The sequence below is a fragment of the Mobula birostris genome, chromosome 8 (assembly GCF_030028105.1).
Source record: "Mobula birostris isolate sMobBir1 chromosome 8, sMobBir1.hap1, whole genome shotgun sequence".
Taxonomy (NCBI): Eukaryota; Metazoa; Chordata; class Chondrichthyes; order Myliobatiformes; family Myliobatidae; genus Mobula; species Mobula birostris.
Window position 1 is genome coordinate 157,851,795 of NC_092377.1, and position 13,999 is coordinate 157,865,793.

The window sequence follows — 13,999 nt, forward strand, 5'->3', positions numbered from 1 at the left end:
TCACTGCTCACAGTACCAATTAATTATGCGTAAATATAATTGTTTAGTTACAAAGCATGGAAACGTTCGCGCCGACTACCAAGTACCCATCTACGCGAATCCTCTTTATTCTCCATTGCTTTCCCACCGGCTTATCCTTCTCGTCCCCATCCCCATTCTCCTACCCACCTACGTTCAGGGGCAACTTACAACAGCTAATGGATGAACCTACCAGGCAGCTCATATTTGGGACGTGGAAGGAAAACCCAGGCGGTCGCGGGTTGAACATGCGAACTCCGCACTTAGTGTTCGATAATTTGCCGAGATGTAGACATCTCGGGCAATGGCAGCACTGACTGCCCGTCCTAAAGAACCCTTCTCAGGATACCAGTGTAGCTTCGCAGGGGCGATGGAAGAACCCTTTGTGTCTACCCTGCCGAGGCTGATTTCGAACGTCCCATCGTGTGTTATGTTGCCACGTTCTTGGGACAATTCGGCCCCATCTTGCCACGTTAACAATGAGTGTACACACGTCCGTCCCAACTCTTTATCTAGCAATCAGCCTTTGCATCGCATGACATGTTCATCTGTTTGAAAGCTGTGAGAGTACTGCCTCCATTAACTATCAGTAATAACTGCAACCAGGGGTTCCCAACCTTTTTCATGCCATGGACCAATGTCTTTAAGCAAGGGGTCCATGGATCCAGGTTGGGAACCGCTGGATGCAACATCTTGATGTACAGCACGGGAAACAAACCCTTTGACCCAATTCATGCGCGCTGACCAAGTTGCCTGATGTAACTAGTACCATCTATCTCTATTTGGTACATAAACCATCATGCAATTCTCCAAATGCCTTTTCATATACTGTAACTGTACCCGGCTCTACCACTTCCTCTGGCAGCTCATCACATATAACGCCCTTTTTAAGTCTTTCCTCTCCCACTTCAAACCCATGCCTCTAGCTTTGGACTTGCCCGCGGGAGAGTGTGGGACCAGGGGGCAGAGCGTCAGAATTGAGGGAGGTCACATCAGAACAGAAATGAGGAAGAATTTCCCCCTCCACTTTAAACATATTGGCACCCTATTTAAACTGTTCATGATTTAATAAACCTATATACAGCCACCCCTCAGCCGCCAGTGTTCCAGGGCAAAGAGTCATGGTCTGTAACCCAAGCCCTCCAGTCCTGGAGACATCTTTGGATCTTTTTTAGCACCCTGTCCAGTTGATTGACATCAATCTTGCATCTTCCAGCTGTCAACCATCCTCTCAATAAATCCACGTATGACATAGGTCAGGGTCATACTGCACAGAAACTGGCCTTTGGCCCACCATGTCCTTCCTGTCACTAGACATAGGCTATTCAGCCCACCAAGTCTGCTCCCCCAGTCACTCCATCATGGCTGATTTAATTTCCTTCTCAACCCCATGCTCTGCCTTGTCCCTGTAACCTTTAGAATTAAGTAACTATCAACCTCTGCTTTAAGTATACCCAAATGATTTGCCCTCCACAGCTGTCTGTAGCAATATATTCACACAGATTAACCACCCTCTGGCTGAAGAAATTGTACCTCATTTCTGTGCTAAAGGGACCTACTTCTGATCAGAGGCTGTGCCCCCTGCTCCCACACACTCCCACCAGTGGAAACATCTCAATAATCTAACTTGCTTGCACTTGATCCATATTCTTTGCCTTGGTGATTCACATACTCATCCAGACCCCTCAATGGGTCCAAGATGAAAGGAAACAGAATGAAATAACAGGGGACTTTCTCAGATCTCTTTATTACTGTCAGTGACAGCAACAATCAGGAGTGCTGGCAATACAAAGGGCCTCAAAATAGTACTGAAGCGAGATAGGTGTATAGTATATGATGTTTCTGGCAAAAAAAAACATGTAGAATATCATCTTGTAGATTTGATTTTCTTGCTCTGGAATCAGTGGATGTTTTCCTGCTAATTGGTTCCAGAGGCTCCTGATATGTCATTATTGTGATCAGATTCGTAGTTCGTTTGGGCTTAGACTGAGGCACAGTCCTCATTGTCCTGGATTGCCATGGACCCCAGTTCTTGCAGTACTGGAGAACCAAAGCAGAAAAACAAAATAGGACAACGCTGCAATAAAGAATCAGGCTGCACCCTTCACCTGAACCACTAATTCTGGTTTCTCTCTCTACAGAACAGGGTCCAAGATTAACCCCTCGGTTAATGGTAGGGGTCTATGGCATTAAAAAACAGTTGGGAACCCCTGCCTTAGAATGTTCCCAGCATTTTCTGGTTTTGTTTCAGCTTAGAAAGGGTGTAGAGGCGATTTAGTTCTCAGAACATAAGACAAACTAGCAGAATTAGTCCATTTGGCCCATTGAGTCTGCTCCACCATTCCATCATGGTTGATTTATTATCCCTCTCTCTCCTAGTCTCCTGCTGTCTCCCCATACCCTTTAACATCCTTTCTAATCACCCAATATACCCAATGACCTGGCCTTCAGAGACGTCTGGGGTAATGAATTCCACCGATTCACTGCCCTCTGGAAAAAGAAATTCTTCTTTATCTCTGTTCTAAAAGGATGTTCTTATTTGCTGAGGCTATGCCCCCTGCTCCTAAACTCAACCACTATAAGAAGTGCCCTCTCCACATTTACTCCAGCTAAGCCTTTCAATATTCAATAGATCTCAACAAGGAGCCCCCCCCCCTCAACCCCGACACCCGCTCTCATTCTTCTAAACTCCACTGAGTACAGGCCTAGGTCCATGCAATGTTCCTTTCGTTCCTGGGATCATTCGTGACACCTACCCTGGACTCTCCAGAGAGGTTGCAGAGGAAAATTTACCAGGCTGCTGTATGGATTAGAGAGCACGTCTTAGGTTGAGTGAGCTGAGGCATTTACCATTGGAGCAAAGAAGGATGAGAAATGACATGATAGAGGTCTACAAGATGAGAGGATAGATCAAGTGGACAGCCAGAGATTTTTTCCCATGGCAGAAATGGCTAATCCAAGGGGACAAAAATTTAAGATGACTGTTGAAAGTGTAGGGGGATGTCAATGGTAAGATTTTACACAGAGAGTGGAGGGTGCATGGAATGCGCAGCCAAGATGGTGGCAGAGGTAGATATATTAGAGACATTTAAGAGTCTCTTAGCTAAGCAGATGATTGATAGAAAAATGGAGGGCTATGTAGGAGGGAAGGGTTAGATTGACCTTAGAGAAGATTAAAAGGTTGGCACAACATAATGAACCTGTACTGTGCTGTAATGTTTTCTATTCTATTACTTTACTTTATTGTTACCAAACAATTGATACGAGAGCATACAATCATCACAGCGATATTTGATTCTGCACTTCATGCTCCCTAAAGTACAAATCGATAGTAAATATAGTAAAAATTTAAATTATAAATCATAAATAGAAAAGGGAAAGTAAGGTAGTGCAAAAAAACCAAGAAGCAAGACCAGATATTTGGAGGGTACGGTCCAGATCTGGGTCAGGATCTGTTCAGCAGTCTTATCATAGTTGGAAAGGAGCTGTTCCCAAATCTGGCCATACGAGTCTTCAAGCTCCTGAGCCTTCTCCCGAAGGGAAGAGGGACGAAAAGTGTGTTGGCTGAGTGGGTCGTGTCCTTGATTATCCTGGCAGCACTGCTCTGACAGCGTGTGGTGTAAAGTGAGTCCAAGGACGGAAGATTGGTTTGTGTGATGTGCTGGGCTGTGTTCACAATCCTCTGCAGCTTCTTCCGGTCTTGAACAGGACAACTTCCATACCAGGTTGTGATGCACCCTAGAAGAATGCTTTCCACGGTGCATCTATAAAAATTAGTGAGGGTTTCAGGGTACAGGCCAAATTTCTTTAGCTTTCTCAGGAAGTAAAGGTGCTGGTGGGCCTTTCTTGGCAGTGAACTCTGCTTGGTTGGACCAAGTCAGGTCATTTGTGATATTGACCCCGATGAACTTAAAGCTTTTGACCTGTTCCACTTGCGCACCACCGATGTAAATGGGGTCGTGCAGTCCGCTACTCCTTCTGAGGTCAACAAGCAATTCCTTCGTCTTGCTGACGTTGAGGGATAGGTTATTGTCTTCGCACCATGCCACCAGGTTTTTAATTTCCTCTCTGTACTTAAACTCATCATTACCTGAGATACGGCCTACAATTGTTGTGTTATCAGCAAACTTATATATTGAGTTCAATGGAAACTTGGCTACACAATCATGGGTGTACAGTGAGTACAGCAGGGGGCTGAGTACACGGCCTTGTGGGGCACCGGTGCTCAGAGTGATTGTAGAGGAAAGCTTGTCCCCTACTTTTACAGCCTGGATCCTGTCTGTGAGGAAGCTGAAGATCCAGCTGCAGATCTGTGTGCTAAGGCCCAGGTTCCGGAGCTTAGGAATCAGTTTATTTGGAATGATGGTATTAAAGGCAGAACTGTAGTCAATGAAAAGGAGCCTTACATATGCGTCTTTATTCTCCAGGTGTTCTAAGGAGGAATGTAGGGCCAGGGAGATGGCAACTGACGTTGACCTGTTGCTCCGGTAGGCGAATTGCAAAGCTTCGAGGTTGACCGGTAGGCTGTGGTTGATGTGTGCATAACCAATCTCTCGAAGCACTTCATAGCAATTGATGTCAGAGCCACAGGTCGATAGTCATTCAGGCATGCCACCTTGCTCTTCTTCAGCACCGGGATTATCGTTGCCTTTTTAAAACACAAGGGGATCTTAGACTGAAGCAAGGAGCAGTTGAAGATGTCAGCAAACACTCTAGCTAGCTCACTTGCACAGGCATGGAGAACCCGTCCCGGGAACCTATCTGGGCCCGTCACCTTCCTTGGATTTATCTTCAGGAAGGCCCTTCTAACGTCCTCCTCGGTGACGATGAATCTCGATGCCACCAGGTCCGGTTCATCCAGAGGGGGCGGGACGCTCCTCTTCTGTTCGAATCTTGCGTAGAATACGTTAAGTTTGTCAGGAAGAAAAGCGCTGCAGTTATTGATATTCCCAGCCTCTTCTTTGCGCCCGGTGATCTCATTTAGACCCTGCCATAGTCTACTGGCATCCCTCTGGTTAGCCTGGGCTTCCAACTTGGCTCGATATTGCCTTTTGGCACCCTTAATGGCTTTCTGGAGTTCACGCCTGGATTCCGTATAGTGACTGGTATCCCCGGACCTAAAAGCCGCAGCTCTAGCCTTCAAAAGGGAATGGACCTCATAATTCATTCAAGGTTTCCAGTTAGGGAATACCTGGATCGTCTTGCGAGACACACAGTCCACACAGATATTACCAACATCAAAAGTTGTTTTGATTTCCATTCACTTGACTGAGAGTTTCCATTAATGAGGAGAGGTCAGATAGGCTGGGTGTGGTTTCCCTGAATTGGGGGAGATTTGGGGTGGGATCTAATAGGGGTTTACAAAATTAAAGAGGGCATAGATTACCAAGGTTTTTGCAATTACAAACACTCTAAAAATAGAATGCATATGTTTAGAGGGATCCAAGCAAGGGGACAGTTTGGAGAGGCTGGGGTCAGGTTAAGGTTTAAGACCTTAAGATATAGGAGAGGAATTAGCCCATTTGGCCCATCGAGTCTGCTCTACCATTTCATCAAAGCTGATTCATTCTCCCTCTCAGCCCCAATCTCCTGCCTTCTCCCCATATCCCTGCTTGCCCCTATTAATCAAGAATCTGGCATCTTCCCCCTTTCTTCTCAGTCCTGACGAAGGGCTTAGGCCTGATACGTCGACTGTTTATATTTTCCATAGGTGCTGCCTAGCTGCTGAGTTCCTCCAGCTTTGTGTGTGTGTTACAGCCTTGAGGTTCATCTTGCAGGCAGTCACAACAGAGAAACACCATATAACTTGTTTCAAGAAAAGCCCCACACAACATGACCATCAAACGCGCATAGCAACAAATCGCACTAATAGCAAAAAGCGAGCAAAACACACAGAACACTAAATATTGAATGGCTGTCCCCAAAAATAAGTCCACAGCCACGAGCTGCCAAGGCGTCTCGATCAAATGGCTCAAATAACAAAGTGCGTTCAGCACTGCGGACATTAAACATCAACCCACAGCCTAAACTGAGTCCACCGCCATGAGCCGTGGAGGTAAATGGACCTCACAATATGGGACCAGAACTCCTACATCTTCTGCCGTCAGGGAACTTCACTGAAACTCTTTATGACCCTGGTGAATATGCAGTTGCTCTAATTGTACTGGAACAGCTTGAGCTAAAACATCACTAGTTCAGGAACACCGATCTTCAGTGCGGAAGATGGGAAGTTGTCTAGTCCCGCTGTCTTTGCTGCAGGGTTAAGCCCAATTTATACTCCTGCATCAAATATACACCGTAGGTACCGCATACCCTACGCCGCAGGGGGATGTGCACCTCCCCAAAAATGTAACTCACACGTCGTGTCAACGCAGACAGCAACAACTGTGATTGGTTCGCTTGGTAGCGTCACATTTCCTCCTACACATTTTCGGTTGCTTTTCTCTACCATGTCTGTGCACTGATATGAAATAAATGGTTGGAGACGAGAAAACAAATTGTCAAATCTACCTGCCGAAATCCGAGAATATTTGAGATGTATTTCCTCATCCATGTCTCTCACGAATAAACTTAACACAGTGACATAGAAACCCCACCGCCAACTAGTGTTTTGGCGGTGAATTGCAGAGCCACGCAGACACAACTACGCATGCTCGCTACGGCGTAGGGCTATGCAAAAGTATAAATTAGGGCTACGGCGTAGCCCATACGCACAAGCATAAATCAGCCGACACAACAGTTAGTGCTACTGCCACATAGTTTCAGAGAACTGGGTACAATTCCGTCCTATAGTGCTATGTGGAGTTTGTACCCGGAGGAAACCCACGCGGTCTTGGAGAGAATGTGCAACACAAAGATTTTCCTCAAGAATGAGATGCTAAGCACATTTCTGTCATTGCCTTGGGAGGTGGTGTTAGGGCGGAATCACCAATACCTCATTTGGAGCTTGGCAACTGAACTATTAGATGCCTGCTGTTTGTAAAAAAAAATGTAAACACTAATAAAACTCTTAATTGGTGCTCTAACAGAGCAACTTGCTAGTTCAACTCCAACCCTGCTTCCTTCTCAGCAGTCTGGCAAATGTAAACTCTGCTTGATCTAGTTCCCTTGAGAAGGCCACCGTGGAATCTGCCTCTTTCACATCTGCACACTGTGCATTCCAGATTCCAACCACACCTTTCCAGAAAAGATTTTCCTCACGTCACTTATAATCCTCTTCCCTTTTCCTTTTAAATATACATCTGACTTCCAATCCTTGACCGTTGCGCCAACAGGAACAGCTCCCCAATAGTCTTGCACAAGGCTGGTCTCGTCCATGTCTTGTACAGTTGTAACATGATGTCCCAACTTTTGTCCTCAGAGCCTTGACCAATGAAGGCAAGTTTCTGAACAGGCTTCTCTGTCACCTGTTCACCCATGTCACCAATTTTAAGGAACATTTACTTGTACCCCCTTGGTTTCTCTGTTCACAACATACTCTCCAAGGCCCCCTACACTTTAGTGTGCAAATCCAACCCTGGTTTAACTTACCAAAATACAACACTTTGAAATTGTCCAATTGACCTCATCAATAAATTCTATTAAAATGGTTAAACACAAGTTCTCCTTTGCAAATATATACAGTCTTGTCTCAATTAATCCAATTTCCTCTGGTCTGTTAATCCTCTCCCAGATCAATGTTTCTGGAAGCTCTTTCATCACTGAGGTTAAACCAACTGGCCTATATTTGTCGGGCTTATCCTTACTGTTTTTTTTCTTGAAGATGGGGAATACCATTCACCCTTCTGCAGTCCTCAGACATAACTTCAGTATCCAAAGAACACTGTACAATTATGCTCGCAATTCCGTGACGTCCTACTGTATTTCCTTCAAAATCCTATAAAGCATCCAATCCAGTCCTGCATGACTTCAAGTGCATCCAAGTTATTTAAGAACTCGATACTGTTGGATCTCCGTTTATTTTCTGATCTTTAGGGTTCTTCTGGGATAAGCAGTCTTAATTCCAAGATTTCAGTTTATTTTAGAGTACAGTACAAACATACAAAAGTTAAGAGAACTAAATAAAGAGCTGGGAAACAATATAACAGTTGAAAGGATGCAGAGACAAAGGAATGCAGGTGCCTCTGAAAAATCCAGCACTTTTATAGATAAGAGAAATTCCTTACATAGAGAATAAACTAGTTAATAGGCTACATAATTAAAACAATTACATCATGTAGATAATGTACTAATACTTAGCCAATGAAAAATGAGAAAGGTGATAAACCCGCAAACACAAGGAAATCTTCAGATGCTGGAATTTCAAGCAACACCCAACCTTGGGTCTTGGCTCAAAACGTCGACTGTACCTCTTCCTAGAGGTGCTGCCTGACCTGCTGCGTTCACCAGCAACTTTTATGAGTGTTGAAGGTGATAAACCACTGGTTTAGCTACTATACCTCTGCCAGTGAGTGTAAAAAATACACAAGTTTGTTTAAAAGTACAAATCTTATAAACAGCATTATTTTAAAAAGTTGTTTTCAAAGTCACCATCAATTTTCAAACATACTTAATGTCTCAATCATCTCCTTCACTATTATGTTGAAAGCACCTACTCTCCTGATGAAAACAAATGAAAAGTAATTAAGTTCCTTAACAGTGCACTCGACATCACTATGCAAGTTCATTATTTTCTTGTTGTTTATACTCCCTGCAACTGTTTTATTATTTATATGCTGATAGAAGAATTCTGGATTCCCATTTATTTTTTCAGGCTTTGTTTCTCTTCTTTCAGTTTTCATTTCCTCTCCAATTTATTTTTGTAATCAGCCTAGTTCTTGGTGGTTATATACAACCCAACATTTGTCACGATTTTTTCTCTTCTGGGATGAAGGAAGCTCTGCATTTGTCTGACACTCTTTTGCCTCAACTGCTTCCTGAAATATATCCTCTTCAAAGGTGGTCCATTAATAGAGTCTTGATTAGTCAGGGCATGAAGGGTTATGGGGAGAAGGCAGGAGACTGGGGCTGAGGGGGAGATGGGTCAGCCAACGATACATTAGCAGAACAGAATGTTGAAGAAATGAAGCGGATGTGGCCCATGGGCAAAACGAGAGCATATTTTTAAAGCAGTGGTATGCGACATTTTGTTTTCAAATAAACCTCTGTGAGATTTATAAATAAAAAGATTGTGTTGTGTTTGTAACAATCGCTCATGTTTAAGGTGACTGACAACCTTAAAAGATTTTCTATACTAATATTTGAAATAAAAAAGTGAATAAATAGAACAAGCCTCTAACCACTTTGTATTGCAACAGAAACCAATTTTGCACATATAGACAAATGATCAACACTACTGATATTCCATTATTTCTTAATAGCATGATTAACTTCATTACAGTACATATGAAACACCGTGGCAGGAAAGCAGCACCCATCATCAGGGACCCCACCACCCAGGCCATGCTCTCTTCTCACTCCTGCCATCAAGAAGAATGTACAGGAGCCTCAGGACTCAGCACCAGATTCAGCCATCATGCTCTTGAACCAAAGTGAATAACTTCACTCACCTTCACTTGCTCCATCAATGAAATGTTGTGGGAAAAGTGGACTCACTTTCAAGAACTCTTCATCTCATGTTCTCAATATTTATTGCTTATTTATTTATTATTTCTTTTTGTATTTATACAGTTTGTTATCTTTTGCATACGGGTTGAATGCCCAAGTTGGTGCAGTCTTAAATTGTTTCTGTTACGGTTATTACACTATAGATTTATTGAGCATACCTGCAAGAAAATAAATCTCAGGGTTGTATATGGTGACATATACATACATACTTTGATAATAAATTTACTTTGAATTTTAATAGTGTAACCAATTACAATTCTTTTAAAGTTGCATGGCAAACTCTTTTCCCAGGAAAACATTTCCAACTTTGCCAAAACAAAACTACCTTCCGTTTGCTGGTACTGTATAGCTTCAGTCTAGGTCAGGGTAAGGTGGGGCAGGATGAAAATCTTTGATTTTAGTAGCCAAAAAATTAGACATAGATTTCCTATGAAGCATGATACTGGAATGCTTTTGCATGCAAATATATTTTGGATGTAATGCATTACCATGCATGAGAATTTAGGGAAGAACAAATCTCAGTCTTGCTCAAATAACTTATATGGCATGATATGAAATCAAGAGACTGCAAAAACTATTTTATTGTCAAAATTAATTGAATGAAATAACAGTATCAGATTTCTACCTCAATCTCTCTAATAGGTGGCAGAAGGTTACAGAAATTGGAAATGCTGGATTACTATGGTACACATTGGGTTGGGGAGCTGATGGATTATCCACAAAATGGATACAACAAGTGGAAGTGCCTATTATTTCTTAATATTTTTGTTCACTTCCACTTTCTGTCCAAAAAGGGTTAAACAACCTCCACCTGTCCCAATTTATGACTGTATATGTGGTTTTGGTCAAGTGACCCACCTTCTGATAGAAGTCTTTCCACTAGTTACAAGCTTCATGTTTTGAATGTGATGGGCTGTCTGGACGGGTGCAGCTCCAACAACGGTCAAATTTCAGTCCGGCAGCTTGCCTGGCACTGCACGCACCATATCGAAGACTATTCGTTCCTATCAACATTAGCCCATCATGGCTGCTGTGTATACTATCTGCAGGATGGGCCACAGCAACTCACCAAGGCTTTTCAACACCTCTGACCAAACTCATGACCTCTACCACAACCTACAAAATCAGAATCACATACAATTCATGACAAGGAAGGTCACTCCATTAATTTTGTCTGCGCCAGTTGAAAAGGCTACCTAACCAAATTCCACTTCCAAACGTAGGTCCACAGTCCTAGTTTCCTGCTCTTTTCACTATACAACCAAATACCTTTGAAATGCAGTGAGCTTCTCAGAAACTACTACTCTTTCAGGCTCTGAGTACCAGATCCATGTTACCCTTTCGATGAAAAAATATCTTCCTGTTCTTGCCTTTCATCCTTGTATCAATAACTTTAAGTTTTTACCCTGTGGTTTTTGACCTGACTTTTGAGGAAAATACACTCAGTGGGCAATTAGGCACCTCCTGTACCTAATGAAGTGACCACTAAGTGTATGTTGTTGTCCTCTGCTGCTGTAGCCCATCCACCTCATGGTTTGATGTGTTGTGCATTCAGAGAAGCTCCTCTGCACACCACTGGTTATTTCAGTTACTGTTGCCTTCCTGTCAACTTGAACCAGTCTGGCCATTCTCCTCTGACCTCACTCAGTAACAGGGAGCTTTCCATACAACTGTTGCTCACTGTAAGATTTTTTTTGTTGCTCACACCCTTCTGTTGAGTGTGAAAATCCCTGGAGATCAGCAGTTTCTGAGGTACACAAACCACCATGCCTGGCACCAACAATCATTCCATGATCAAAATCACTTAGATCACATTTCTTTTCCCTTCTGATGTTTGGTCTGAAGAACAACTTGACCATTTCTGCATGCTTTTATGCATTGAGTTGTGGTCCCATGATTGGCTGATTAGATATTTGCATTAACAAGGTGTACAGGTGCACTTAATACAGTGGCCACTAAGTGTATACTTGTTCTAGTTTATAAGAGCATATAGCAAGAAAGGTGGGACAGGGAGGGGAAAGGGAGGCATTTATATCAAATACAAAATAGTGTTGCAGGTACTAGGGTAGGTAGTGGAAACAGAAGAGAGGAAACTGTGTGGACTAGGTTAAGGCTGGGACACTGTGCATTAAATGAAACATTGAAAATGATAGGGAAACAGCAGAGAGGATTGTGTGAGGAATGTCAGGAAGAGGAGTCAGTAGAACATGTAGTTCTGAGTTGCAGCAAGTATGGGATACAGAGAGAGATGATGAGAATTAAACTAAGGGAATTGAGGGTGCAGGAATTCACATTAAAAGGGTTGCTGGGCATGGGTGAGAGAGCACAGGTTAGGGTATTTTTAGCTTTCTTAAGGGGTACAGGGGTTTTTTATAGGATATGACGGATAAACAGGAATAGGGTACTAGGATGGCCAAAGGTGGGAGGATAAAATATAGGTTAGGGTGTGTGTGTGTGTGTGTGTGTGTGTTGTGTGTGTTGTGTGTTGTGTGTGTGTGTGTGTGTTGTGTGTGTGTGTGTGTGTGTGTGTGTGTGTGTGTGTGAGATTGGGTGAAGGGATTTAGAATGTAAGTCTATTGCACACTCCGGAGCAGAAGGTGGCAGTAATGCACCATTAAGCTGGGTGCCAACCGCCGTAAAACAAGACACAGACAGACAGACAGAGCATAGATAAACAAACATATCTCATTCCCAGGGTCAAAGTATCTAATACTATAGGGCACATATTTGGGGGGAGAGTGGCTAAGATCATAGGAGGTATGCAGGGCAAGTTTTGTTTTTGAAACACAGAGTGGTGGATGGTAGGAATGCACAGCCGGGGTAGTCTTGGAAGCAAACATGATAAAGGCATTTTAGGTAGGCTCATGAATGTGCAGAAAATGGTGGGATGCAGATGTAATTTAGTTAGGTATTTGATTACTAGTTTAATTAGTTCAGTACACCATTATGGGCCAAGGGCATTATTCCAGTGTTCTGCTGTACTGTTTTATTTTCTCTAACCCCTTAGAGTTTTACCTGCCTCATCTGAGACTCTATTCACATTGAACTCTATTCCACAGAAACAAAGCTAGCTTATTTAATCTTCCTTTTTTTATCTTGTTTTCTTCTCCCCTGTTCTGATATTCTGTGTCCCAGCTAATAAATGAAAAGGTCCCTTATGCATTCTGAACTACCTCACTGACTTGGCCTGCTAATTTTAAGGATCTATGTATACACCAAGATATTTCTGTTACTCAAACACGCCAATATCCTCTTGTACTTTGTGTATTCCTTTCCCTTGTTATAATTTCCAAAATCAATACCTTACAATACTTTGAATGAAAACTCCTTTTGTCACCTATCTATCCAATTTACCTTTTGCTCCTGCATGTTGGCTACTTTTTGTCAAGATGTAAGCACTAGTGAAAAATCACTCAATATCCAACGCATTGTCCCCAATAGATTTCAATCCATAAAGCTGAAAGAAGAGCAATGTCAATGTAATTACTATTGGCGATCTCCCAAGCTTGAAGTTAATCTCTTTCACGGGTCTTATTTTTAAACTGGGTTCTTGGTTGACTTACAAGTCTAACCCTCTATGTGGTGTTGGCACTGCGACTATGTAGGAATTAAATAGCATCATAAAATTTACCCTTTCTCAGATGAAAGATTATCCCAACATAAATCAGACACAACTCCAATGTTCAGATTGTAGTAGATAGTTTCTATTTTCAAAGTGTACAGTGAAATAAAAGTTTAATTTAGAGTTGAATAATACAGTATTAATCCCAATAGATACAGTATACGTAGATCCCTATAGTTGTACAAAGATATAAAATCCATGTTCTTTATCAGCTGAATGACACAATATAATAATCTCCATAAGGAACACTGTGGTATCACTCAAATATTGACACAACTTGCAAATGTTCAGATGGAAGTACAGTGGATTCTGGTTAATTAGGACACATCAGGACCAGTACATTTTGGCCCAATCAAATGGGTGCCCTAATTAACTGAAGTTTCATGGAAATAGTTAAAAAGGTATAAAAAAGACAAACTACTGTTTAACCGAGTAACTAATTATGTATTTAAATGAAATACAGAACAAATTAGAACACTACCAATACTACTATAGAAGTGTACTAGTTCCTAATACAGTAGTTATCAATGGAGTATTAACCAGGGTACATTGTCGTGCTCTTTTGATTGATTGTAATTGAACAAAATCAGTGCAGACACTTAAGTGCAGATAAATCTTTGCCTCTATTGCCTTCCTGCCTGAAGTAGTGTCATAATCCACCAATAAATTTCCTGGCACAAAGTGATCAAAAATCATGACATTTTGAATCGGTGCCTTTTGGCCCAAATGGATAACACAAGTACATGCAACTGA